The sequence below is a fragment of the Sciurus vulgaris genome, assembly GCF_902686455.1.
Source record: "Sciurus vulgaris genome assembly, chromosome: 11".
NCBI classification, from domain to species: Eukaryota; Metazoa; Chordata; class Mammalia; order Rodentia; family Sciuridae; genus Sciurus; species Sciurus vulgaris.
The window spans coordinates 3,346,714-3,372,924 of NC_136472.1; the positions used below are offsets into that span (position 1 = coordinate 3,346,714).

The 26,211-nt window shown below is 61.9% G+C and overlaps 2 long non-coding RNA genes across 2 annotated transcripts in view; one reads left to right on the forward strand and one right to left on the reverse strand.

Moving 5' to 3' along the window:
• LOC306640618 overlaps positions 1–13,005 on the forward strand; it is a 395,158-nt gene extending 382,153 nt beyond the window's left edge. Inside the window, exons 2-3 of the long non-coding RNA XR_013757827.1 lie at positions 3,115–3,406; positions 12,721–13,005. This is a non-coding gene — a long non-coding RNA (uncharacterized lncRNA). The remainder of the gene's footprint in view (positions 1–3,114; positions 3,407–12,720) is intronic.
• Positions 13,006–14,296: 1,291 nt separating this feature from the next.
• Positions 14,297–17,574, reverse strand: LOC306639303. Its single transcript, XR_013757608.1, has 3 exons — positions 17,211–17,574; positions 15,861–16,109; positions 14,297–14,483 (listed from the first exon to the last, which is right to left on the reverse strand). It is a non-coding gene; the product is annotated as an uncharacterized lncRNA (long non-coding RNA).
• Between the last annotated feature and the right edge of the window lie 8,637 nt (positions 17,575–26,211).

Genomic DNA, 26,211 nt, shown 5'->3' on the forward strand with positions numbered 1-26,211 from the left:
TGGGCTGCTTCTATCAGGACACGCATCCAGCTCTTGAGGCCCTCGTCACCTAAGGCCTGACCACCAAACGCCACCCCCGGGGGGGCTACAATTTCAACAAGGGGGCAGCCACATTCAGGTCACGGTGTTTTACTCCTGTCCAACGGACGTTTGTTACGCGGTTTTCTTGCCTGATTGCCTGGGCTAGAACCTCCAGGACCATGTTGCGTCTCCCCCACTGAGTGGGACTCGGGCTGTGGGTCTCCACAGTGGCCCTCACAGCTGGAGGTGCACAGAGACCTGCTTTCAGCAGAGCCCGGCTGGCGCTCCTCCTGCATCCACTGAGCGGAGTGCGTGGCTGTCCCTCGTGGCTGTGTCCCTCGTGGCTGTGTCCCACGTGGCTGTGTCTCGCGTGGCTGCAGTGGTCTGGGGGCTAACCTCTCTCCCTCTCCTTTTCCTCTCACCCAACCTGCCCTTGAGTCTGATCGACACGAGTAACAGTGGCTGCGCCCCCTTGCCACAGCAGGCTCTGTGTGTAGAGCCACTTGTTCTGTTTTGGGGGGTCTTTGTGGAAATCAGGCGCAGAGGAGTCCCCCACCCTCCCAACAGAAAGCGGCTCCGTGGGTCCTGAGTCGCGGGTCCTGAGCGCCGGGTGGAGGGGTCTCTCGGCCACACAGGGCTGGCAGAGCCCTGGTCTGAGCGCCGAGGCTTTTGCCCAATTTCAGCCACACCACAGGCGGAGCCAGCCGAGGTCACACAGGGGATGTGTCCGCAGGGCCACAGGGCCCCCCTTCCCACGACTGCCAGCCCTGCTTCTTCACCCCAGCAGCCCCCTCTTCGGTCGCCAGCCCTTCAGCGGTGGCTGGACGGAGGCCCAGGTGGGGCCGGCCTTCCCAGGCACACCTGTAGGCCAGCCCTCCCCTCCTGCCCTCACCCCGGCACAGCTCATGCGTGTGTCCACTGTGTCTTGCAGCAACCGCAGAAGCCATTCCCAATAAGCCTGCGGTACCCACCGCCACGGAAGCACAGGGACACATGTCACATATGCTGCCCCTGGGGGTCCTGAGTCCTTATGTGGTTGAGCTGGTGGGGCTGCTTGGCAGGGTGCTTCAGGTGCAGCCCCAAGAGGAGACCCATATGCTCTTGCGCCGATCCCCTAGCAAGCCTCCAGGTGTCCAGGGGGCTGCGGCAGCTCCTGCCACTGTGTCCTCATTACAACCCCAGTGCCAGGCCTGGGGACCCTCCCATTGCCACCACTGCAGTAGGGACGGAAAGTAGAACCATGCTGGCCTAGGGCCCAAAGCCTGCCCACCTAGTCCAGAGCTTGCCACCTGCCCGCCCTGTCTAGACCCGCCCCCCGCCATCTGTTCCCAGTTGGAGAACTTTCCTTCTGTTCCTCCCACCTTACCCCCTCTGCCTGGAAAGCACCTCTCGGCTCTGAGGCTGGCTCCAAGCAGGCGTCAAGGTCTGGATCCATCCTGGCTCCTTGAAGAAGCCCTGCAGGGGGGGAACCCATGCCCCTCCATCGACATCCTGGAGCCCCTTCCCTCCTGAACATGGATATCAGGAGACACCTGTCACCCCCACCAGAGCCTAAGGTCCTTGAGGGGAGGGGTCCTGGCAGCCAGGTGCTCCACAGCCAGTTCCTGGAGCAGCGGCCTGGCACACAGTGGGCACCTGAGAAATGTTGATGCACGACACGGGAAGAGGAACAGAACGAGCTGACCAGGCACGGCCTGCCTCAGGCTGAAGGGCCAGGGACAGGACATGCATCCCACACCTATGGGAGAAGCATCCCAATCCCTGGGGAGGGCAGGGAGCTGATGGGAAAGCAGGCATCCAGGGCATGCAGAGAAACATCCCCCCCACACAACAGAAAGCTCTCACAGACCCCCACATGGAGGGTTCACACCCCTATCACTTGGTTCTCTCCGACATGCGCAAACAAAACCACACTGTGCTTGCAACTCCGGCACAAGCATGAAGCAAAAACGAATTTACAAATTGACCGCCCAAGAGAGTTGCTTTGTCCAGGATGGTAGCCACTGGCCACCCAAGGCTATTTAAATGCAAACTACAATGACATACAATTAACACTTCAGTTCCTCGGTGGCCACATTCCCAGTGCCCACTTCTGCCGCGTTACCTTATGCAGAACAAACTCATCACAGCAGGTAGCTCCATCAGACAGCCCTGGGATGCTGCTGTTGCTGAGATGACTGGCTGGTGATGAAGGCTGGGTTTCCATAGGTGGCCCACACGGTCCCCAGGTGAGGCCCTGCTCAGGAAGCAGCCCCATTCTCCCCCAGCTTTTGGGGGGGAGGAGGACATAGGACACCTTGGTAGAGGTGTCACCTAGGGTGACAGACAGCACTTCCTCTTCACCTAGGAGAAAGCACTCCTCACTCCAATGGGAATCGGTCCCCACTTTCTCCTTACTAGAGGCAGCGGGGACAGCAGGACCCCCACCGTCAGGAGGGACAGCTGAAAGACCCGGGAGCCTGCAACCAAGGCCGCCCGCGGCATGAGACGCAGTATCTGGACGTTCTTGCAGGCGTTTTGGGGCCCGCTAGGTACATAACGCTGGTCTGGGGTAATCTCTGGGTGCAGCAGTGACCTTTCCAAAGGCAGACTCCACTAACAGCAGCCAGCGACACCCCTTTCTATGGGACAAGGAGATGGATGACTAGAATCGCTTCTAGACCGTCAGGCCCAAACTTCATGCCCACCCCACTTTCCTTCCCGAGAGAGTACTGCGAACAAAGCGCCTTCTTAGCAGCACATTTCGCAGGCGCATCTCGGCTTCCAGGAGTCCCTCCTGGAATTGTCCAGGGAGTCTGAGGGAGGAAGAAAGAGGGTCGCTCCTCAGGCGCGGCTCTGCAGGCAGCCCCGGGGACTTGTGGAGCCCTACTAAGCATCCAGGACGCGTCCCGGCCGCACCAAGGTCGCGAACCCCAAAGTATTCGAGCACCCGAAGGTCGAAGGAGGTTCTGCAGCCCCTGCCCCGCGGCCAGTGGCAGGAGGCGGGGCAAGGGGGAGGGGCGCGGAGCGCTGCGGAGGCGGGGCCTGAGGGGGGCGGGGCCGCGGCGGCCTATAAGCGACGCGGACGGGTCGCGCGCCCGGCCACAGAGCGAGCGCGCAGCAGCAGCAGCAGCCCGCAGCAGCAGCAGAGCAGCCGCAACCCCCGCGCAACCCTCCGGGCACCGAGTCTTCTTCTCGCCAGCGCCCCGCGCCCGCAGGTCGCTCGCGCCCCGACGCCCCCTGCCCATCAGGCCCTCCGGCCCGCCCGGCCCCGCGTCCCCGCGCGCCCGCCGCCCAGGACCGGCCCGCGCCCCGCAGGCCGCCCACCGCCCGCTCGGCCATGGGGGTGGAGGGCTGCACCAAGTGCATCAAGTACCTGCTCTTCGTCTTCAATTTCGTCTTCTGGGTGAGCGGCGGCGGGGTGGAGGAGCGGCGGGCGGGGGCCGGGCGCACCCCCCTTGGGCAGGCGCGGCGGCTGCGCTAGGCCCCGCGAGGGGTTGCAGCGCGGCGCGAAGTTGAGGGGCCACCTGTGGGCTCGGGGCGCAGGGCGGGATCCGGGGCCGCCGCGCCCCTGGGCAGCCGGGCCAAGTCTCCGCGCGTCGCGGCCCAGCCCCCACCGTCTGGCCCGGGCGTCTGGGGACCGTTAACCTGACCCTATTGCGTGATGGCGATGGTGCGGGGCGTGCGAACCCGGGCCCGGGACCCCAACCCCTCCGCGGCGGAGGAGCCCGCGCGGCCCTCTTGGCGGCTGTTTCGGGGACCACCCTGCTTCGCTAGCACCGAGGGGCCTCGAGGGCGGGGCTCCCGGCGCCCCGCCCCCATGAGCTCATCCGGGCCACCGCCCCTAGATGGGCGGCCGGGAGCTGGGGCTTGGGGGCGCACACTCTTCTCCAGCCGTGGGGACCATCCACCTCACTTTTTCCCTTTCCCTGCTCACCCTCCACTCTGAAGTCGCCACCCTGGAGAGCGTCCTGGGGGTCGGGTTTAGGGCGGAGTGCACAACAGGATGGCCTGATGACCCTCCTGCTGGTGCGCGCCTTGCCCCAGTTCCTGGAAGCGGATCTTAGCCTCCTCAACCGCAGATTCCAGCCCCAGTCTGGCCGCTGCCGGCCTATGGAAGCTTTGGGGGAAGAGGGGGCCTGGGATCTGAGTTGACACAGGCTAAGGGTGACCGTAAGAACAGAGGGTCTGTCTGCTAATGTTCAAGGTCTGATCCACTTTGGAGAGAGTTGCCCACCCATTTGTCCTCTTGGAATGCAGACTCTAGTCTCCTTGGGTCTCTGGGCAGAGAAGTACTTTCTCCTGGCCCAGTCTTCACTGCTGGGAAGTGATGATGTTGCTCTGGCCTTTTGTTTCCATTTCCTGCGGTGTTGGAATTGAGAAGGGATGGAGACTCTTCCCAGCCTGCAGGGAATGTGGGTGGGCGTTGCTGGCCACTCCTCTGGGCCTCCCAGCTGCTGTGCACCCCAGGGCTCCCTTCACAGGCAGTCTGTGTCTCAAGTTGAGACAGGATGGGTAAACTTTCTAAAGCAGCCCCTGGAGTGAGTGCGTGGGACCAGGGACATCTGTTTTCCATCTGGACTGCCGAGGATCCCAGGGTGGATCTAGGGTCAGTGGGATGTTTGTGGGGGGAGACAGATTAGTCTGGACTCAGCTGGAGTAGATTGGGGGGAGCACATTGTGTCTTCCCAAGCCAGGAAGTGTTGCATGGCCTGCTGTGGGACGCCAGTTGGGAGTCAAGGTGGCTGTGGGGAACAGCAAGGCCATCTGGGAAGGGCTGACCCTGCCAGGCATGGCCCTCGGGGCCACTGCTGAGTGGCAATGCTGATCAGTGTTTGTCTTCTTTGGACCAGGCCAGTAGGAGGCACGCATATGCCAGGGTGTCCCTGCTGGTCTTGAGCCCAGATGTGGGTTGAGGACCCTGAGAGGAGCTGAAGGGCAGGTGGCAAAGGTGCTCCTTTTCTCCTCTGGGCTGTGTGTCAGCCTATGAGGCCCACCCCTGCCCCAGCTGGGAGTCCACCCAGGCTCCCTGGGAGCTGGACCCAAGCGGCCAGCAAGGCCCAGCACATCCCCACGCGCTGCTCCCCACCCCTCCCAGGGGCCTACCTGGCGCAGACCTGTCTTCACAGTCACGTTCTGTGGGCCCATCCACTCATGCTGGACCCTGCAGTGGCTGGAAATGCATGCTGCATGGCAGGGCTGGTCCTGTGCTAAGGGCCCCCTGGTGCCAGGGCTGGACCTCGGGGTCCTCAGACCCCTTTCTCCTGAGGCTGGGCACAGATTAGCTAATGTGCCTGTCTACAGAGTGATGGGCTCAGCACCGGGAGAGCTCAGGAAACGGATGCTGGGCATGATGTCCAACAGGGAGTCCAGCCACAGAGCGTGAAGCCGAGGGTGGGAAGTGCATGGGAAGGGGCTGTGGCTCCTGGGGTGCCCGGAAGGCCCTGCGGCGCCTGGCCTGTCACGGACACAGCATAGTACCAGGGGCTCAGGGAAGCTGGGGGCGGGTGAGCACAGATTGATAGTGGATATCTGGATGCGGCACTTTAAAAAGTTCTGTGTTAGCGAGGAAGAAAGCTCCCCTGAGGTTGGAGGTTGGAGGTTGGAGCGCCCAGGCCCCAGCCTGCCTCTGCAGGAGCACTCTCCACGCATGGTCTCGCAGGCACACTCCGCTTGCTGGCGTCCCTCCTGCACTGGGAGGCAGAGCCCCAGGCAGCCTGTGCTCTCAGCCTCTCCTGTCTGGACTTTGCTTTGGGGCCAGTGAGGTTCTGGACACTCTGTGGGCATCAGGCTCCAGATGGGACAGGGCAGGAGGACAAGCAGCAGGCCAGCCCAAGTAGGGAGACTGCACGGGTGCCTGACCAAGCAGTGTGGATGTCCCATCCCTCAGGGTGGGTTCAGGGGCTCCTAGGGAGCGTTGGTGCCCAAGGCTGGCTGCTTTGAGACTTGCTGCTGGAGGAGGGCAGGAGGAGGGTAGGGCCCTGTCCTGGCAGGAGATGGGCCTGCAGAGTCCCCTTCCTCATCTCGGGGAACGGGTGTCATGAGGGTCTTCTCCATGGCTTCTGACCAGGGAGCCTGGGAGAGGCTTTGCAGCCACCAGTCTTTACTAGAGAAGGGCCCTGTCTCCTGCCCAGGACTGGCCACCCCTCTGACCTGAGGTGGCTAGTGGCAAGGCAACCAGGCCTGCCTCAAAGGAGACTGATTAGCAGCCGCGCGAACTGGCATTTAATTTCCCTCCAGACAGCACATGACTGTCACTTGGCGACTTGCCTTCCTTCCGGCAGAGGGGCTACAATCAGGCAGGCTCTGGGTGGGGGCAGGGCTTCCTGTGCCTGGTTGCACCCAGGGGGCGATGGACTTCCCCTGGTGCCCCGAGGCCCCCAGGTCGTCTGGCTTCCTGACTGCCCGTCTTTGGAGAGACAACCGTTGGTGCAGGATGGGTCAAGAAGAGGAAGTCTGTGGTTTGTCCCTTGGCAGGCTGGCTCCAGCCAGGGTGTCTGAGCAGAGAGGGGCAGACCTGGAGCAGGAGGCAGGGGGACCCCAGTAGCCCCTCAGCCAACCCTGCTCCGTGCCCACGCAGTGCCACTGTCCCAGTGAGAGCCCCTGCTCTGTTCCTCCGAGGGCATGCCGGGTTTCTCCCCACCTCCCACCCCAGCTCAGTTCTGCCTCCAGAAATCAAAGTCAGTCCCAATTCTATCTCAACTCCTTCCAAGCCCAGACAGGGAGGCGACCTCACACCTTCCCAGCCCAAAGTCCTGTCAAGGGGAGGCGCTTCGGCCACCAGATCAATACAGTTCAGAGTCCAGGCGCCATGGAGTGGGCAGGCTGAAACCCTTGCACTGGCCTTGGGTCGTGGCAGGGCTAGGAAGGCGCCCAGGTCCTCATTGCTCTGGTCCTGACACCTGGGCCACAGAACATCCAGGCACAGGTGCCAGGCGATTGTCCAGCCCTGCAGGTGTCCACCGTGTTCTGGGGACTGCTGCATGGACAACCAGGCTTGTGGAGGATTGTCTTCAGGGCCCTCACCTGTCCAGTGCTCTGACCTGGCATGCTGGGTGGCCTTCCAGGACCCTCCAGACCTCCTGTTGCCCTGTCCCTTCTACACACTACTGAGTACCTCTGGGTGAACAGAAGCCACTTCACCGGGTGGGCTGCAGAGCAGGTGCTGAGTCTGAGCTCAAGACTGCTGGATCCTCCAGATGGCCCTGGTGGATGAGGGCATCCCCCAACCCCAAGGGCTGGCCCATGGTAGTTGGATTTCAGCCCCATCCACAGGTGTCCTTTGCTGTACCAGCACTGTGGCCACAGGAGGGGAGGGTGCTAGTGGGGGAGCTGTCCTCCTGGCCTGCATAGCTGGGGAAGGCAGAGGGTGCAGGGAAGCCATTAGAACGAGTGCCCAGAGTTTCACAGCCTGGAAACACTGAGTGGGTGGTGAGGGTCCTCCTTGCAAGGGGCAGAGTGCCCAGGTGGGGTCCCAACGCCACGGAGGCGTGGGGCCGCAGGGAGCCGGCCCAGCTGGAGTCTAGGGCTCATGGCCCTGCCCTCCTTTCTGAAGATACGCCCCTTTTCTGATTTGGAGTTGATCTGCCCGTCTTTGTCCTTGCCCCAGTTATCGAGGTAACTCGGCCATTGTCAGGAAGGTGGAGGCTGGAGGGCCCTGACAGGGAGGCCCCTAGACACCCTGGGCTTCCACGAGGGGTATCTTACCCGCCAGTCACCGGGCCCCATGTCGGCTCGCCTGGGGTCTGTGTGGTTACCTGCGACTACACACCGAGGTGTGCCGCAGCTGACAGCAAGCTCCTAGTGGTGCCACAAGGTGCCCAGCATGGCAGGGCACAGAGCAAGACCCCAGGTCGCCTGCCCTGCCAGAGCTGCAGTCCTGGGGCCGGGGGCCTGAGCCCTGTGCTCCACGTGGGTCCCGCTGGAGGGAAGCAGACCGCAGCCAGCATGGCCGGCTCTCAGCAGCTCCCACAGCCTGGCGGGGCTCCGCTCCCCGCTCTCCTCCTTGGGCGAAGCAGCCTCGGCTACACAGAATACGCCTTCCCTCTTGCCCGAGGAGATGATATTGGTTGCTGAAGAAGCTCTGTGCCAGGCAAGGAGTGGGAGACCCTGGCCTCCAGCTGTGCTGGACTGTTATCCATGGGGTGATAAGGAGACCGAGGTTCCCAAACAACCACTGGAGGAGAGGGCGGGGGAGGCTGGCACTGCAGCCCATCCCACAGCCTCCGACTCCTCTGTGTCCTCATTCGGGGGGGCAGGCAGTCCTGCCAGGTGGGAGCAGGTACAACCCTGTACCAGTGGGTGACACCCAGCCTGCCTGTCCGCCGACCCTGCCCGAGGCCCCCCTCCCACGGCTGTCCCCAGACCTCTTAGGAGCACATGGCTCCGAGGGTCCTGGCCACCTGCAGCCCCCTGCACACCTCTGTGCACATCTCTGGCCCCTCGGGGCAGATGGGCTTCCCAGGAGGCAGACATGGGGTGAGCGAGCCGGCACCTGGGGCTCCCACTCCCCTGTGACCAAGTGCTCATGCCCTGGCCCCCCGCATCCCCCAGATGGACGCCAGGGCCAGGTCTGGGTCCTCTCCTGGCACTTATTTTTAGACACTGGACAGGCAGCTTCCTGAGAACTTCCTGGCCGAGGGGGTCCTGCTCCCGCCAGGCTGCCTCCTTCCTGCCCGGCCACAGCAGCTCTACTTCCAAGGCCACACCAGGGACCTGGCTGGGCAGGGCCATAGCTGGGCCTCTCCCCGCCCACCCCAGCATCCCCTGAGCACTCCTGCAAGGGGCTTGCCTACGCAAGAATCGTCCTTGTCCTCTGGCGCTGTGGTCAGCACTGAAGCGACCATTCAGGCCAGCCAGCTGGGGGGCTAGAGCCTCGTCCCTTTCTGGAAGGGGCACGTGTGCTGAAGCGGGAGAGCCCCAGAGAAGCCCTGGCTCTGGCCGGGTCCTGGGTCTGGCTAAGGGTCACTGTAGGCAGCTGGCACAGAGGAGGAAGCTGCCCCGGGCCTGCTCCCCATCAGCTGCTGCTGGGAACGGCAGACGGGATGGGCAGGGACCCAGCGTGCTTGGCAGCCCCCTTGTTGAAGTCAAGTCTGTTGCTCATTAATCCCCAGGGAGGAGGAAGAAGCCGTCCTCTAGAGGGTCCTGGACGTGCCTTCCTGCTCCCTCGCGCGCGGCCCCCAGAACCTGGACACCACCTGGGCTTTGCTCCACCCCCGGCCCTGAGCAGGGAGTATCTTGGGGTCAGGGAACAGGTGGGGACTGCTGCCTGCAGACCGCTTTGAGTGGAGGTGTCTCTGAGAGGGGCGCTTGGGGACACTGCGGACTGCTTGCTTCTGATCACCGTCACTGTGCTGTCCAGGGCTGGGTACTGCCCATCGAGTGGCAGCCGCCATGCCTGTGCTTCCTTATTCTACAAGTGAGGATGTTGGGGGCAGGAGCGTTGAGATGGGCCTGTGGTCACTTGGTCAGACGTGACCCAGCAGCCAGGAGCTCAGGCCTTTCTTCATGCCTGGGCCCCTGTCCAGCTCCGTCACTCATGGTTTTCCAGGGACACTGGACTCTGCAGTTGGCCTGTGTGTCCTGTAGTCACACAGTCCCTTACTTTGGTTTTTCCGTCCCTGTGGACAAGCCCCCAGCACGTGCAAGTGCTTGCTGCCAGCCCAGGGGGTCTGGCTCCTGCCCGGAAGGCGTGAGTGCCCGGAGGGCGGCCAGGTCCCTTCTCCCCTTAGTGGTCGGCGTGCAGGGCACGGGTGGGGGTTTCTAAATGGCTCTGTGGATGCAGTTGGGACACAGCACAGGCTTGGGTTCAAAGTGTGCAGCCGAGTCAAACCGTGAAACCGTGGCCAGCGTCAGGTGGGGTCCTTTGCGGTGCCTGCCTGGCCCTGGCCTGGACCTCCCTCACAGCTGTGCTCACACGGCACATCAGAGGCACCTGCGCTTGTGCTGTCCTGCCCTTTTCACTGATGAGGATCCACGATGGGGTGGACCCCGGGGCCCGGCCAGTCGCCAGCCAGCGAGCACCCAGGCGACACCCAGGAGTTGGGCGACACAGCAAAGTCGTGGGTCTCATGCAGCCCTGTGCCCGTTCTCGCAGTGAATTCCTGGAGGGGCCCCTGGGTACGCGGCAGGTGTAGGGTTGACTTCCAAGGAAGCAGTTTCAGAATCAGCCACAGCTGCGCTGGGCTCGAGAACCCCCTGCTGCCCTGTGGGCATGTGGTGGCGGGAACAAGATGGGGGTGGGTTGAGCACTGCCCTCACCCACATCCCTCAGGAGCACGTGACCCCCTGGGCCAGGCCCCCAGCTGCACCGGGTGGTGAGGGTGGCCCAGCCCAGCCCTGGAGGACATGGGCCTGCTGCATGCTCAGCTTTCACAGGCGGGGACACTGAGGCAGAGGGAGGTGGGATGGCCTGCCAGTAGCCCCACAGCTTCCGCGGCTGAGTCAGAGTTGGGACCAGGCCTTTGTGACCACAGAGGGACAGGTGGGGACAGAGGCCCCTCCTCCAGGAGCCACCCCTTGCCCTAGAACATCTCTCCATGAACTCTGAACCAGTTTCCAAACAAAATACATAATGTTGTCAAAGCCTCAGAAGCAGCCAGAGTTACCAGGGCAACTCAGCCTGCCCCCTCCTCCCCGAGCCACAGATGGCAGCCGGCACAGAGGAGCCCAGAGTGGCTCCCTGGGGCTGCCCGCGGTCTCCTCCTGCCCCTTCCCCCATCCAGCAGCCTCCCTGCCTCTGCCTTCCTGATGTGAGGCACAGGGCACTAAGCCCTGGGGAGCCCTGTTGTCACCACAGGGCCTTGTGACATGAGGGGGTGTACTGCCAGGCCGTTTCCAGTGTGGCCAGCAAGTGCACAGAAAGCCCTCAGTGGCAGGAATGTCCACCCTGCTGGCTGATGGAGTGAGCCTCAGTCCGGGCCTGGGGGTGAGTAGGCCCCATTCCTCTCCTCAGAGAAGCCCACATGGGACGGGCAGGTGCAGCTACCAGAATGACTGAGGAACTTCGGCAGCCGGGTGCACGGAGAGGACGCCCGGCCTGCATCCTGGGGGCGGGGCCTTGGCCCTCCCTTGAGGGTGCAGGGCCAGCGCCTGGCCGGCACACCCCCTGGGACCTAAGCCGGCCTGCTTTGGGGCTCCCAGGGCCACTGGGGCTTTCCTTCGGGCGCCGTTGGTTACGCATGCTCTCCTAGGTGCGTCTCCCTTCCCCGCAGGGCCTGCTGCCGGGGCAGGACCTGGCCACGGGCTCTCCTTGGGGCCAGGTTTCAGTTTCCCTCCCGTCTGACAGCTGGGTCTGTTGTGGGGTGAGCATCAGCCCCCACCTGCAGACAGGGGTGGGCCAGGCCTAGAGGGACGCAGCTGGCCCCTGCAGGCGGCCCTGCACAGCACCCAGCATGTCTGGTGGAGGGCAGCTGGCCGTGGCACTCACAGGGCTGTATGGGCTGCGTCCCCATGCCCCTGCCTCCAGGAAGCCCTCTCGGCCTGGCCCTCGGAAGGGTGGAGTGGAAGATGAAACCCGGGCTGCCAAGGCCCAAAGGGGCTGCGTGGAAGGTCCCCCACGGGAGACCTGGCGCCACCCAGACCTTGTGCCCTTGCCTCTGGCAGGGGCTCCTCAGCAGGCACCTCCCCAGGGTCTCTGCACAGGTGTTAGGTTTCCATGTCCTCCAGGGAAGCAGAGGTCCCCCAGACAGCCCAGGGATGTTGGCCACCACTGTGAGTCAGGGACCCCAGAAGAGCTTGTTCCTGTGGCCCAGGGTCACAGTGTCCCCAGGCTGAAGGAGAGATTGTGCGACTGTGCTTTACACCAAGGACAGGGAGGAACAGGAGGAGTTTGAGGGGACCGTGTCTGTGCCCACCGCTCCCTGGAATATCTGAAGGCTTTGGCTGAGAGGTGCTAGACGGAGGAGGCCGGGGCAGGCAGGACGCAGGGCTTCCAGCTGTGCTGGGGACTCATGTCTACAAAAGCCCTTCGTGGTGCTGGGTTCCAGGATCAGGAGCAGGGCCAGCCTGCAGCCACCACCAGTGAGCGTCTGCAGCCGGAAGAAGGGGGGCTGGGCCTGGAGCAGACCTGGCCGCAAGGACAGACCCCAGCTGGCTAGAGGTGGTCACAGACGCACAGCATGGCGTGTCACTGAGGGCTCCCTCAGCCTGAGCCCTGGCCCCTGTGCGCCAGCCCTGAGCAGAGGCCCCCTCCCCACCAGCCGCTTCCATGAGCCTCTCTCCTGAGTAGCAGGGATTCGTCCCACAAGCCACCGCAGGCCATGCCCCTGCCGCTTCCTAGATGCCACCAGCCCACAGGGCGTTCTCAGCACCTGAGCCCCACCCTTGGAGAAGGCCCAGCATTCCTTGGGGTGACCCCTAGCCAGATCTGGGAACTAAAGGCACAGGACATCAGGTCAACCTGGCACTCGGGGTGCGTGGGTTTCTGGTGCGGCTCTGCAGCCTGGGTGTGCCTGGGCGGAAGCAGTGTCCTTGTCCATCCGAGATGCACATTTCGCTGCATGTCCAGCATCTCACCTGGTGTCCCTGCCCTGGAGTCGCTGCTCAGATGCTGGGGCGGCCCTGGAGCCACAGTGAATGGCCGCTGGCAGACCAGCCCATGGTCCCTGCTGAGGGCCCCTCCTGACATGGTGGCGGCTCAGGGTGCTTAGCACAGTGGGGCTCTCGCTACCTCCTGGGACTGCAGGCCACAGGTGACACTGCTCCCCACTCTTTCTCCAGCTGGCCGGAGGCGTGATCCTGGGTGTGGCCCTGTGGCTGCGCCATGACCCTCAGACCACCAGCCTGCTTTACCTGGAGCTGGGAGACAAGCCTGCACCCAGCACCTTCTATGTGGGTAAGTGACACATGGCCCAGGGTCTGCTCAGAGCCAGGCTGTCGGGCAGCACTTCCAGGAGGAGGCAGGACCCGAGGTTGAGTGGGCATCAGTACAGGGTCCTGGCAGCCCAGAAGGGGCTTTTGTGGCTGGAGGATTGACCCAGGGATAGGCATGTGGCTGGTGGGGATCTCACCAGTCACCTCAGACTAGCTGGGGCCCAGGGCGGGAGGGAGGACAGCCGGCAGAGCTGGGGAGTGGTTTCAAGACCTTATTTTAACTCAGGCATTTCTGGGGAGGCTCTGGGTGGGTGGGGCCGGATGCCTGGGCTGCATCTGAGGCTGCCCCCTCCCCCATGCCACTGCCACACCTTGCTGCCTTATTAGGCTGCCTGTGGGGAACTGGGCTGCCAGCGCCCCAGAGGCAGAGTGACCAGGAGGAGGGCCCTGGCTGTGCAGGCCAGTTCTCCCCCTGGCCCTCCCTGTGGAGGGCGGGCCTGGCGCCTGGGAGCTCTGGCAATGTTGTTGAAATGTCTCTGCCCTTTAAAGGAGGGGCCCCTGGTTCAGGGCTCCATCTGGGGCCTGGATGGGGTCTGGCCTTCTCACCAACTTGGAAGACATGCCTGGCCGCTCAGTAGGCCCTGGGAGCCCAGAAAGGCCCCTCCCCTGTGCACCCAAGTGTCCCAGGGCAGGCAAGAGCTGTGATCACCCCGGGTGTCACTTGCCTTATCCACCATCCTCCGGGGCCTCTGTCTTCCACGGGTAGGATGGACAGGGCTGGGGTCCAGGGTTGGAGTCCAGGCCTGGGGCTGGGGCTAGTGCTGGTTTCCAGGCCCAGCTGTTCTGGGGAGGGCCCCTTGCACTGACCCAGGTTCCTGGCAGCCTTGGTATTGCTTACCCTCCCGGGGGCCAGCCACCCACCCACCCGGCAGGCTCATGTGCAGACTGGCCTGCGGCATGCTGGTGACCAGCCACCTTGAGCAGACTGTTCGATTTGCCCCACATCTGAGGGGGCCCCTGACCAGTGTCCTCTGAACTCCCGAGGGTGGATTTCTCCAGGGTGGGCCCTCCCTGACATCTTGCTCCCTCTCCCAAGATAATCAGGAGCACTGGGGGTTCAGAGCGGCCACCCAGCTGATAGCAGCCAGGCATGTTCCTCCTCCCCGCCCCAGGGACAGCGCGAGACCCGGACCTGCTGCTTTCTGTTAGTTTTTTAATGCAGTACAGTTTATTTCTGGCTTTATATAGGTTTCATTTCGAGAAAATTTCCAAAAAGAAAAACTTGTTTTTAAAAGCTGTACTTTTAGCAATCCATCAAGTCTTTTAAAAATCGGTACTAAAATATGGCGGTGATGAGAAGACCAGGGAGAGCTCTCCCGGGATGATCCCACCCGGCAAAAGTAAGTGAGGCAATGGGACCACCACCAGCTGCGGGGCCACCGTGCCGCCACAGCCAGGTGCCCGGCGGAGGCCACCAAGAGGGGGCAGGCGCACAGGGGCCTTGCTTTCAGCCCTGCCTGGCGTCTCCCCAGCGGGCTCAGCGCCCTCACGCCCCTCCTGGGCTGCCCAGTGCTGAGAGGGCGCTGCTTCCCTGAGTCCGCCGGGCGCTCTCCACCTTGCTAGCAGTGCTCCGCCTCCTGGGGCCTCCTGACCTCTGGCCTGCATGAACACTGCCTGAGACTGACAGAGTCACAGGAGCTGCCAGGAAACGCAGGGCAGGCCGGCCCGCCTCCTCCTCCTCCCTCCCTCCCTCCTCCCTCCTCCCCTCCCTGCTCCTCCTCCCTCCTCCCTCCTCCCGCCTCCCTCCTCCCTCCTCCTCCTCGCGCCTCCCTCCTCCCTCCTCCCCGCCCCTCCTCCTCCTCCCTCCTCTCCCTCCTCCCTCCTCCCTCCCTCCTCCCTCCTCCCTCCTCCCCAGAAGCCGAGTCCTTTTTCACTCCTGCACCTGTTCTTATTTGCAGGCGCACGCACGCGTGTGAGTGTATGTGTTAGTGTGTGTGCATGAGTGTGCATGTGTGTGAATGTGTGTGTGCATGTGTGTTCGTGAGTGTGTGGGTGTTAATGTGTGTGAGTGGGAGTTCGTGTGAGTGTGACTGAGTGTGAGTGTGTTAGTATGTGAGAGTGTGATTGCATATGTGACTGTGTGTGTGTGTGTGACTGTGTGAATGAGTGTGTGACTGTGTATGAGTGTGACTGTGTGTATATGTAACTGTGTGTGTGACTGAGTGTGTGTTTGTGTATGTGTGTATGTGACTGCCAGTGTGTGTGTGACTGTGTAAATGTGTGTGACTAACTATGAATGTGTGTGTGTGTGTGTGTGAGTGTGAGTGTGTAACTGTGTGAGTGTGTGTGACTGTGTGAATATGTTTGTGTGTGTATGTGACTGTGTGAATGTGTTTGTATGAGTTGTGACTGTGAGTGTGTAACTGTGTGTGTACGACTATGTGTGTGTGTGAATGTGTGTGTGACTGTGTGTGTGACTGTGTGTGAGTGTATGAGTGTGTGTGTGACTGTGTGTGTGAGTGTGTGACTGTGAATGTGTTCATGTGAGTATGTGACTGTGAGCATGTGAGTGTGTGTGACCGTGTGAATGTGTTTGTGTATGTATGTGACTGTGTGTGTGTGACTGTGTGAATGTGCTTGTGTGAGTATGTGTGTGACTGTAACTGTGTGTGACTGTGTGAATGTGTTTGTGTGAGTATGTGTGTGGCTGTGTGTAACTGTGTGTATTTGTGACTGTGTGAGAGTGTGTGACTGTGTGTGTAACTGTGTGTGTGAGTATAAGTGACTGTAAGTGTGTGTGAGTGTAACTGTGTGTGTGAATGTGAGTGTGTGAGTGTGTAACTGTGTGTGAGTATAAGTGAGTGTGTGTGACTGTGTGAGTGTGAGTGTGTGAGTGAGCGTGAGTGTGTGTGTGAGTGTGGTCTGTGCAGTCACACTGCACGGCTGGCATGGCCGCAGCTGCCCAGTCAGAACCTCCTGGTCCACACTCCCTCCTGCCGCCTGCTCGGCCCCCGCAGCCCCCGCAGCCCGCAGCAGCCCCGCCTGACAGCTGCTGACCTGCTCCCTCCACACTTGGGTCATGTCAGGAATGCTCCATGACGCTGACCACACAGCCCAGTGCTGGGTGGCCTTCGTCCCCTCCAGAGGTCTCAGCAGGCCAGGGCCCCAAGCTTCGGTCCTCACTACCTCCAACGACGGAGCAGCCTAGGGGATGGCCTGGCTGGGCTTGGGGTTGGTTCAACCTTGTTTTTCTCTTTTGTTTTGCTTTTGCTATGGTGGTGGTGGTTTTTCTGGTACTGTGGATGGAACCCAGGGACACTTTACCACTGGGCTTCATCCCCAGAACTTTTTTTTTTTTTAAGTTTTTATTTTTGAAACAGGGTCTCACTGAGTTGCTGAGGCTGGCCTCAAACTTGTGATCCTCCTCCCGCAGCCTCTAAGTCTCTGGGATGACAGGCCTACCTGGCCACCACACTGGCTTAACCATCGGCTCTTTTAGGCCCCTTTTGGCCTGATCCCAACTCGGGCCATCACACAGAAAGCTGCAGCGACTGCCCACGTGCAGTCCTGAGTGGACATAGGTCTTCATTTCTTCTGGACAGTTGCCCAAGGGTGCAACCCCAGCTCATAATCCCAGCTCCTGTGGCAATCGCCACCATAGGGAATGTCCTGACCTGGAGCTGAGTCCGTCACCCTGCCCTTTCATCTCTCCCAGCGTGGCCTTGCCAGACTGCATTTGTCTCTTCTGGGAAGCCTCTGGCTCTCGGCTCTCTGCACGGCCTCTCCCGGCCACTCCGTTAAGTCTGCGCTTATCTTTATGACTTCCTTCCTCGGCACTGTTGGGATGAGCCTATCGTGCTTACTCCAGCTTCTTCGGTGATAGCGCGGCCCATTAACTTCCCGCCTCCCAGCTAAGTGAGCACGGAGACCACAGACCTCCTCCCTCTACCTGCTGAAGCCCGCGACCTTTTTCCCAGCACAGACAACCAAGTGCTTTAATTTCCCACCATGATTTCTTCTTTGGCCCATTAGCTGCCCAGAATCGGTGTTCTGAATCACCTTGCTACTGACCTCTGACTCAACGCTATGGACCGAGGGAGGCCCAGTCCTGGCCTTCGTGGAGGCTGTCCCCTGGTGAGGGTGCAGAACTGAGCCTTGCGGGCACCGGGCAGCGGACAGCCCACCCAGGCTCCACTCTTGCCAGCCTCAGATGCCCGAGCAAGCCTAGCTTGGGCCTCCTGTGCTGGGCCGGCCCTGGCTACCTGGGGACAAAGCCCCCTCTCCTCTGGCCTGCGGCTGGGGTCAGTCGGGGTTGCCCTCAGCCACAGCAGGCCCTGACCTGCCTCTGAGCACTGGTGCTATCAGAGCCCCCCATAATCCTGCCAGCAGTCCCTCACCTCAGGACTGCCTTCCAGTGAGGCTGGCCACAGGCTCCCAGATGTCCTGTGGCTCTACCCCGACGTGCCGTGAGAGGTTCTAGCAAGTTCCCCAGAAGCCGAGGCCAGACCTGGCCCCGGGGGTCTTCACAGCATCTGTGGTCCAGGGCCTTCTCCTGGCAGCTCTGCCCTTCCTTCCCCGGCCCGGTGGGGCTGGGCGCTTGGGCTTTCAGTGCCGAGGGTGGACGGGCAGGGGCCCAGGAGGCCGTAGCGCCCTGCGTAGGCGGGTGTAGGCCTGGTTCTTGTCCTCGGCTGCCCATGCACGCTGAGCAACCTCTCTACGCAGGACACACTCCTCTGCTGCCTGCCGGCCTGTCTGTTTGGAGCTGGGGAGTGAATCCAGTGAACCCAGTGCTTTACCACTGAGCCACAACCCGGCCTTTTACTTTCTACAGTGAGACTGGGTCTTACTAAATGGTGGAGGCCGGTGATACCAGTCTAGTGGAGGCCGGGTCTGTGCCCCCTGAGTTGAAGAATGAACGTGCTGGGGGCGGAGCTCCGGGTAGCCCTGGCTGAGCCCTGGGCTCCACCTGCAGACCAACAAAAGGAAGGCCCACTGACAACTCACAGTGTTTGCATATCAAAAGACAGAAGGTAATGGAGGCGGACTTCTCCCAAGAACAGGGGATCCCAGAGCAGGGGGCAGAGGGCAGAGGGCGCAATGTGCTCTCCAACGGCCCCAGAGCCGCCTCCCTCATCCACCGCCTTTCCTCCCTTCCCCGTGTGCACCGAGGTCCACAGGTAGCCGCCCTTGCTCCCCTCTCCACCCAAGCTGGTGGCCTGGCCTCTACCCCAGACTTCTACCCCCGCTCCCAGGCCTCCTACTCCACCTCAGCCTCCCCACCCACTGGGATTGCAGGTGTGGCCCCGTGCCCTGCACACTTCCCAGTTCACAAAAACCAACCTCAGAGGCCAGCCGTGGCCTGCAGCCTCTGCTGGGGCAGGGAGGTGTGATCCCAGCGGCTGTAGCCTCCTGCTCCTCCGGCCACCCCAACCCCTTTCTCCTCTAAGGAAACAGGCACAGTCATCAGGAGGGTGGCCCTGGCCATGGGGCTTCTCCCGGGGAGCAGGGGCGGGGCCTCGGCGCCCGCAGACGCTCCCTCACAGGCTGGCTGGGCTGCGGTGAACCAGGGTGGACGCAGCCTATGGGCCAGGCCCTCCCCAACTCCCCGAATGGCACCAGAGGGACCTGGGAGGACCGAGGGCACCTAAGTCCTCCCCCAGCCATGTCCGTGCCAGGGGTCCCTTCCCCTGGCCCTTCACCCCTCTCTAGTCTTTTGGTGGAAGAGCGGCCATCTAGAGGGGAGCTGCTGACCAATCCTCAGACCCAGAGGTGACCCCTTCCCTCCACAGCACCCTGGGACACTGACCTAAGGCCCCTCCCGGTCGGCAGCCTCACCGTCCCCTCCACAGAGACCCCTGGGCCCCACCGAGCCGGAAGGAGAGCTCTGGGGAGCCGCTCTGTCCTGCTCAGGGCAGCCCTGGGGAGCCCGAGTCCTTCCCCACACTCCTCTCAGCCTGGACGTCTCAGCCCAGCAATAGGAGGCCCTGGGCTCCTCAGGTGCACGGGAGGATGGGGGGCGGTGCAAGGGGACGGGGGCACTCGATCACAGCCAGTGAGGCCTCCGAGGACCCCCGGGTCTCGGTAGGCAGAGGCAACAGCCCCTGCCCCTGAGGGTGGGTGTCTGGAGACCAGGCCTGGGCACAAGGGAAGGCTGCGCCGCCTGAGCCGCCCAGGGACCCTGCCTCACTGCACAGAGGGAAGGAGGGGCTGATCCTCCTCAGCCACCCCCGGGGGCCTCCTCCCTGGACGTCTCCAGGCCGCTGCGACCTGGCAAGGCCGTGATGAGGAAAGCTGATGTCCCACAGGGTCCAGGGCTGGGCGGTGGGTCCGAGGAGCGTGGAGCTGAGGGAGCTGTCCAGGCGCCCACTCACCCCCTGGCAGCCGGGCACCACGCCCTGCCAGGGGAGTCGGCTCACTTCCAGGCACAAGGATCCACATTCCTAAATGGCAAAGGAAGGGCGGGCGGGCCGGTAGCCACAGTGGCAGCTGCTGGGGGGATTAGAAATAGACCTGAGGGACGCCCAGCTGCCGCCTCCCTGTCACGATGGAGGCGCAAGCAGGGCTGAGGCTGGGGCCCCACGAGCACCCGAGGGCTGCTGGCCAGGGCCTCGCCCAGCTCCGCCCGGGGCAGGCCCGGGTCCCTCTCAGCCTCCTGCGTGGGCGGGACTCTGGGCTCCCCCGAGGCCAGGCTGGTCCCACACTGGAGCTTCCGCCAGGGCACCCAGCTCGGCAGCCACAGCCTGCAGCCCAGCGGCCAGGGCGGAGGACGGGCCAACGGGCAGCAGCCACACAGGGCAGCCAGCACTGTCGGAGGAAGGAAAGGGCAGGGATAGAAGCCACAGGGCACAGAGAGGGCAGCCCAGCCCCACTGGACAATCCAAGCTGAAGTACTACAGGGAGGGGGACCGGGTGCACGTGCACATGGGGGCACACGCTGCAAATGTGCACTGGTGTGTGCACACGGTGTTGGGAGGAGGAGCCTTCCAAGCAGAGCGCCCTGAGTGTCCAGCCTGTTGGGTGAGGAGCCCACCACGTCCAGAACAAAGGCTGTGGTGGCAGGTCAGTGCCATGATTCAGGAATGGAAGTGGGCACCAGCAGGGCAATGCACACTTACAATCCCAGCTAACTTGGGAGGCTGAGGCAGGAGGCTAGCCATTGAGGCCAGCCTCAGCAACTTATGGAGACCCTAAAAAACTTAGCAAGACCCTGTCTCAAAAAAAAAATAAGAGAATTGAGGGTGTTGCTCAGTGGTTAGGCACTCCTGGGTTCAATGCCCTGTACGAAAGGAAGGAGAGAAGGGAAGGGAAAGGGAAGAGGAAAAGGGGAAGGGAAGAGAAGGGAAGGGAAAAAAGAAGAGGAGGAAAGGAAGGAAGGAACCAGTCCAGGTCGGTGGGTTGAGTGGGCCTCAGTGAGGGGGCAGCAGAGGCAAGAAGGGTTGAGGTGTGCCCAGGTATGCACAGCCCATCTCCTTGTTCCAGGCACTGCCTGCGTCCCGGTCAATGGTGTGCAGGCCAGCGTGAGTCTGGCTGTGTCCACAGGGACACAAATGGCTAGCGCAGTGTGTTGGGAATTCCACGTGTCAACCTGCCTGACCGGGTGCCTACTTCAGCGCTGCTTCCGGGCGCCTGGGAGGACGTTTCCGGATGAGATCAGCGCAGGAGCCAGAGGAGGCTGGAGAGGTGGCCTTCCCCTCCGCTGCACGCTGTCCCAGGCCTTGAGGTCCGAGGAGAGCCACAGGGAGGAGGAGGGATTCGCTTTCTTTTTCCTGCATCACTCTTCAGGATGGGAGTTGGGACTGTCCAGCCCCAGACAGGGACTGACATGCTCAGCGCTGCTGGTCTCAGCCTTTGGCTGTGGACTGTGCTGGACCACAGGCTCCTCTGGGTGTCCAGCGGGAGGCAGAGACTAGGGGACCTCTCAGTTTCCAGAACTGTACATGTCTCTACGTGTGTGTGTGTGCACGCGCGCACTTTGCTTTTTAAATTCTCTGTGCTTTTGCAGTACCAGAGATTGAATCCAGGGCATGCTAGGCAAGTGCTCTACCACCAACTCACACCCCTCCCTGGCCCTTGTACTTGTTTTGAGATGGGGTCTTGCTAAGCTGCAGTCCCCCTGCTTGGTCTCCCAAAGGGCTGGGATCACAGACGTGGCCACCGCGCGTGGCCGGGCGTGCATGCTGTGTCGGCTCCACTGCTCTGGAGAGCCCTGACTGACGCCGACTGGTGTCAAAAGCGGCTCTCTGGAACTCGCACCCTGCACCACTTCGATTCAAAGGCACCGACGGCTCTTCAGTACTAAGAAGCCAGGGCTAAGAAACGGCAAGACTTCTGAACACTCTTGGACAACTGAGGGGTCTGATGCCATTGGTCGGCTGCTCCTGATGTTGCCAAACAAAGTGACCGAGGAAAGGACGCCCTGAGGGGCTCAGATGCCCCATCAAGCGCCACATAAGGGCCTGAGAGCGCCCAGACGTGTCCTGAGGGACAGCGTCACCTCTGGCAGGCTTGGGGCTAAAACGCGGCCATCAGATGAAGAACCTCATCCCAGACTGGCTGAAGTCCAGGACAAGCGGAGCTCCAGCCTCTGGGGGTGTCTGCCCTGCGGCGAGGGCACTGAGCGTTCAGGAGTGCCATCTTGAAAGTCGGAAGGGGGACGGTGCAGAGACCCTGATGCGACAGGCACGCTGAGCCCCTGCCTTCTGAGGAGTCTCTGCCAGTGCAAGTGGCCTCCACGCCCAGTGACCTGGACCTGTCCACCCCCACCTGAGGCTTAGCCCTGCAACCACTGGGGTGGCCGTGGCTCCCGAGGTGGCGGCCAGGCGAGCGTGCTGACCCTCCTCAGCACCCGCCCCACCGCTCACTTGCTCCTCGGCTCACAGTCACCTACTCCAGGAGGTCCCGGGCGGTGACGTGGATGGAGGAGCACAGGCCGTGCTCTGAAAGGCACCCTGAACTCCGCAGTGCATACCGACGGGGTCCGGTGAAGGAGAGGAAGGGCAATCCAGTGACCACGTGGACAGGTAGGGGAGAGACGGAGGCAAGGAGCGGGAGGCAGAGCAGGCCCCTCTCCAGCCAAGCGCGCGCTGCCCTGGGGACCACGCGGAGCCCACTCCAACGGCTCGCTCTGACAGTCTCTGGAGCTGTGAGCTAAACCTGGGCAGCTGCCTCAGGCTGGAGAAGTGAGGGATTCACAGGCACGGTCACCTGAGGCCTGCCCACACACTCTGGGAGGCCAGAAGGCTGTCCTTCCCCAGGACTGTGACAAATGGGCTGGGGGAGCCCAGCACCTGTGAGGCCGGGCACTCAGCCCCAGCACTCAGCCGGAACTCAAGTGCCCCCGTGTGTTGGCCCTGGCGGCTGGGGCTGAGCACGGCACCTAACTGCCAGGGCAAGGGGCTGTGGTGGCCCTAAGGGACAGCACAGGCAGAGCAGCCGTCACAACGGTCAGGCCGTGCAGACGAAGCGGGAAACAGATAGGAAGCTGCTGAACTCTACTTGATCTGCACAAGTCGGAGGCTTGCAGGTCCAGCGGGCAGAGCCCAGCTTCATCAGAGAAACAGAGGTGGCACGCAATCACCAGGTCGGAGCCAGTGTGCAGACTCGGACCCCCGGGTGAGGGAGGCCTGACCCACACAGGAAGGAGCCAGCGCAGCCCTGAGACGGCTCTGGGACGCTTCCCTGCCTTCCAAGGGACCTACAGGGTCTCCCGGGGGCAACTGTGCGCCCGAGTCAGGGAGGTGAGCCAGCAGGGGTGTGGGGGGGGGGGTGCGGGCCCAGCTGGCGCTGCTTCCAGGAGACCCAAGCTCACGGGGGCCTCCAGAGCAGGGCCGCCATCCAGGTCCTTCTCACAGCTGGCCCACTGGGTCCCCAAACCCGTGGCTACTACTCTGCCGCTAGGGAGCCAGCTGGGAGGGGAATGTGCAGCAGAGGGCAGAGTCCCCAGGAGGGTGGCTACAGAGGGGAGGGCCAGGTGGGGCCACTCGAGCTGCCCACCTGGGACAACGGGAAACCCAACGCCTTGGCATTCTGGAAGAACCGCAGAGCTCGGTGGCACCATCGAGGACTCGAAGGAAGGGGTGGCGACCCCACCACAGCCCCTTCCCTGGACGGTGATTGTGGACCTTCTATCACAGGCATGCCACTGTGCCGGATGCGGCTTCCTGCTTGAGCAGGGGAACGTGTCTCCTGACCCACAGGCAGCCATGGGGCCAGCACTGCCCCTTTGCCCGAGCTGGTCCAGAGGACACGGGGACCTTCGAGATGGCCAGGCCAGCACCATGCCTGGCCATCGCTCAGGGGCAGTTCGACCCCAGCTGTGTCACACAGCTCACAGGAACCACACTCCCCCTTCACTCCCCAGCCATCGGGCTGTCCCACTGGCCTGGAGACCTAATGCCAACTGGACCCAGTGAGCAAGAAGGGGACATGTGATCAGACCTCAGCAGGCCCCAAAGGCACAAGGCAGTGACGTGGAGAAGCCCATGGCCGGTCCCCCTGCTGCTCACAGCCTCCTCTCAGCCTGCACCTGTGGCCCCATGGGTGCCCCTAGGCCACCGGATGGAGGGGAGCTGCCTGCATGCACACGCCCCTGCACGACGCCTGGACACCGCCACAGTGGACGTTCCTCCTCTCCAGGAGAGGGACCATGGCTAGGGGAGCTCCCCAGGGGCCAGAGCACTGGGCGCACACCTGGCCGCACCCTTGGCCTGAACGGAGGAAAGGCCAGGCCTGCGATTGGACCCAGAGCTCTGTCCAACGGTAGCCTGGAGGGTCAAGAATTGGAAGGGACATAACTGGAAAACTGGTCACCAAGACAATTGGGGCAGGGGGACATGGATAGCCATCTGCATGGGCAAAGAACATGCCCCATGTGGACACTCACCAAAGGGCGGCCTCAGCAGAGCAGCCCTGAAAATCAGTGGAGAGAACAACGGTGTGTCAACAGTGACTGGCCTTCTTCCTCAGTGTCCCCACTGCTGTCCGACGGGTCCCTGAGCAAAGGGGCAAGGAGCAGGCACGGAGGGGACGCACGGGCCCAGCAGCACGGACTGCCACTCTCAGGCCAGCCCAGCTATGGCCCCGCTAAGCACTTCATTGCCTACAGCTGGGACCACGTGGCATGCTCCCAGATCGGCCAGCTACCTGGCAGCAGGTGGGACACCTGGGGGTGCTCCTATCGAGGAAGGAGCAGTGTTGTGCCCTGCTGGAGGTGGTGCATGCTGTGGCATGGCTTTCTGGGGTTTCTCCCAAAGTCACCGGCCTTGGGGAACCAGCTGGCCTTGTCCACTTCAGGTGTGAAGCGTAAGTCTGCCTGGGCTGCTCTAATAAAACACCGTCAGCCAGGGCTGGTGGACAACAGGCGTGTGTCCTCAAGTCCAGAGGCTGCGGCTCAGCGTCTGGTGAGGGGCTCCTCCTGCTGTGTCCTCACTCCGCTCACCGGGGCGCCTCTCGAGGCCCAGTCTCCTCCTGAGGCCCCTCCTCCGGATGCCATGTCCTTGTGGACTGCAGGTTTTGACACATTCACATCATAGCCACACTTCCCTTCTGACCATGGAGCTCACTTCGCAGCAGACACTGGTGCGGCAAGGGCCTGTCCACCAGCTGTGCCACTCTTGCTGGTCCCTACCATCCTGCAGGCTGAGGCAAGGTCCTCCAGGATGCAGACTGTGCTCAGGGTCAGTGTCCAGGATGCACGGCAGCTTCTCTGCCGCCAGGATCCAGGGTCCAGGAGTCGAGGGGCAGAACGCCAGCGGCCCACTCACTCACCGTGATCCCTAGTGACTGTAAGGAATCCCACGAAAACCACACCAGACACGGGAAATCACATAAGGGAGTTTATTAACAGAGTGTCTCCCTCAGGGTAAGAGAGGAAATGAGAGGAAAAGAGAAAGGACACGCACTAGAGAGAGTGGAAAGCAAGGAGGAGAAAGAAAGCAAGTCAGGGGGAGAGAAAGCACGAGAGAAAAGATGGCAGGGAAGCTATCTTTAAGAATCCCGCCGGGCTAACAGGGGACCAATATCAGAGAAGGATACTTGCAAGCTGACTGATGAACCAATGGCTGGCTAGGATGTTCACAGATTGACTAGTGGTTGGGGGCGGGGAAAATGGCTGTACCGGAAAGGGCGGGGGAGCAGCTTTGTATTACAGTGACGTACTGGCCGCGCTCTGGCTCCCTGCTCCCAGGGTCTTGTGCTCTGCTGGCCTAGTGGCCCTGGGTCCGGGGGAGGGTACTCTCCCCAGGAGACGCACTGGAACTGAAGCTAAGACGCCACCCGCTCCTCTGGGCTCCTCTGGCCTCTGAGTCCACAGGCTGAGAAGGGAGTCCTGGTTTGGGGCGATCGATCACGACGTCTGCTCCACAGTGGAGGGAGGAGAGTGTCCCTGGAAGGCTGGAGAGCCCTCAGAGCAGCTGTCAGGAGTGCTGGTCCTGTGACGCCTGTCAGGGACACTCCAGCGACCAACCCAGGCAGGAGGACGGATGGTGCACAGGAAGGTTCAGTCCCCCTAGCAGGTGCAAAAATAAGGGCAGCCGAGGTGCTTGCTGAAGGCCCAGGGCACGCAGCAGGTAAGGGAGAGGGAGCAGCAGGTGCCAGCCACACCACGTGAGGGGGAGGCCTGTGACTTCTGTGAGAAGAGGTATGTGCTGTGGAAAGCAGGACGAAGACGCCTCATAGAACCTGGACTGGAACCACCGTTTGACCCAGCTACCCCACTCCTCAGTTTATATCCAAAGAACTTAAAATGAGCATAGTATGGAGACTCGGACCCGGCGCAGAGCTGCCATGGGAGACTTCCACACCGGGGAGGTAGGCCCAGAGAACCGGGCCCAGACCAGCCGGGCCCCCAGCCCACCAGTCTAGTGCCCCTGTGGCTGACCATCTGTCAACAGGTGGAGGTGCCTCTGCCCAGTAGCAGGGATTCTACCCCACCTGGAGGCCACCATTCCCAGAGAGGCAGCATCCTTTTTGCGGCTTCACTGCATTATCAAGTTCTCCAAAGACTTCAGGCTACTGAAGACTAGGAGAGGGGAAGACACATGAGCAATATGAGAAAACAAGGGAAGAAAGTGTCCCCAAAAAACCTAGAGGCTATGTCAATAAAATCCAATGACAGCATGGCAAGAAGAAATGTCGGAAAGGGAGTTCAGAATGTACATAGTTAAATGATCAGAGAAGCAAAACGATGAGATAAGAGAGCAAATGCAGGCCACTGAATGATCACACCAATCAACAGTTAAAAAAGCAAATGCAGGAAGCAAAGGATCATTTCAATAAAGAAATAGAGATTCTGAAAAAAAACCCAAATTCTTAAAAAGAGGAACAATAAACCAAATTTAAAACTCCATAGAAAGCATAACCAATAGGATAGAACACCTGGAAGACAGAACCTTAGACATT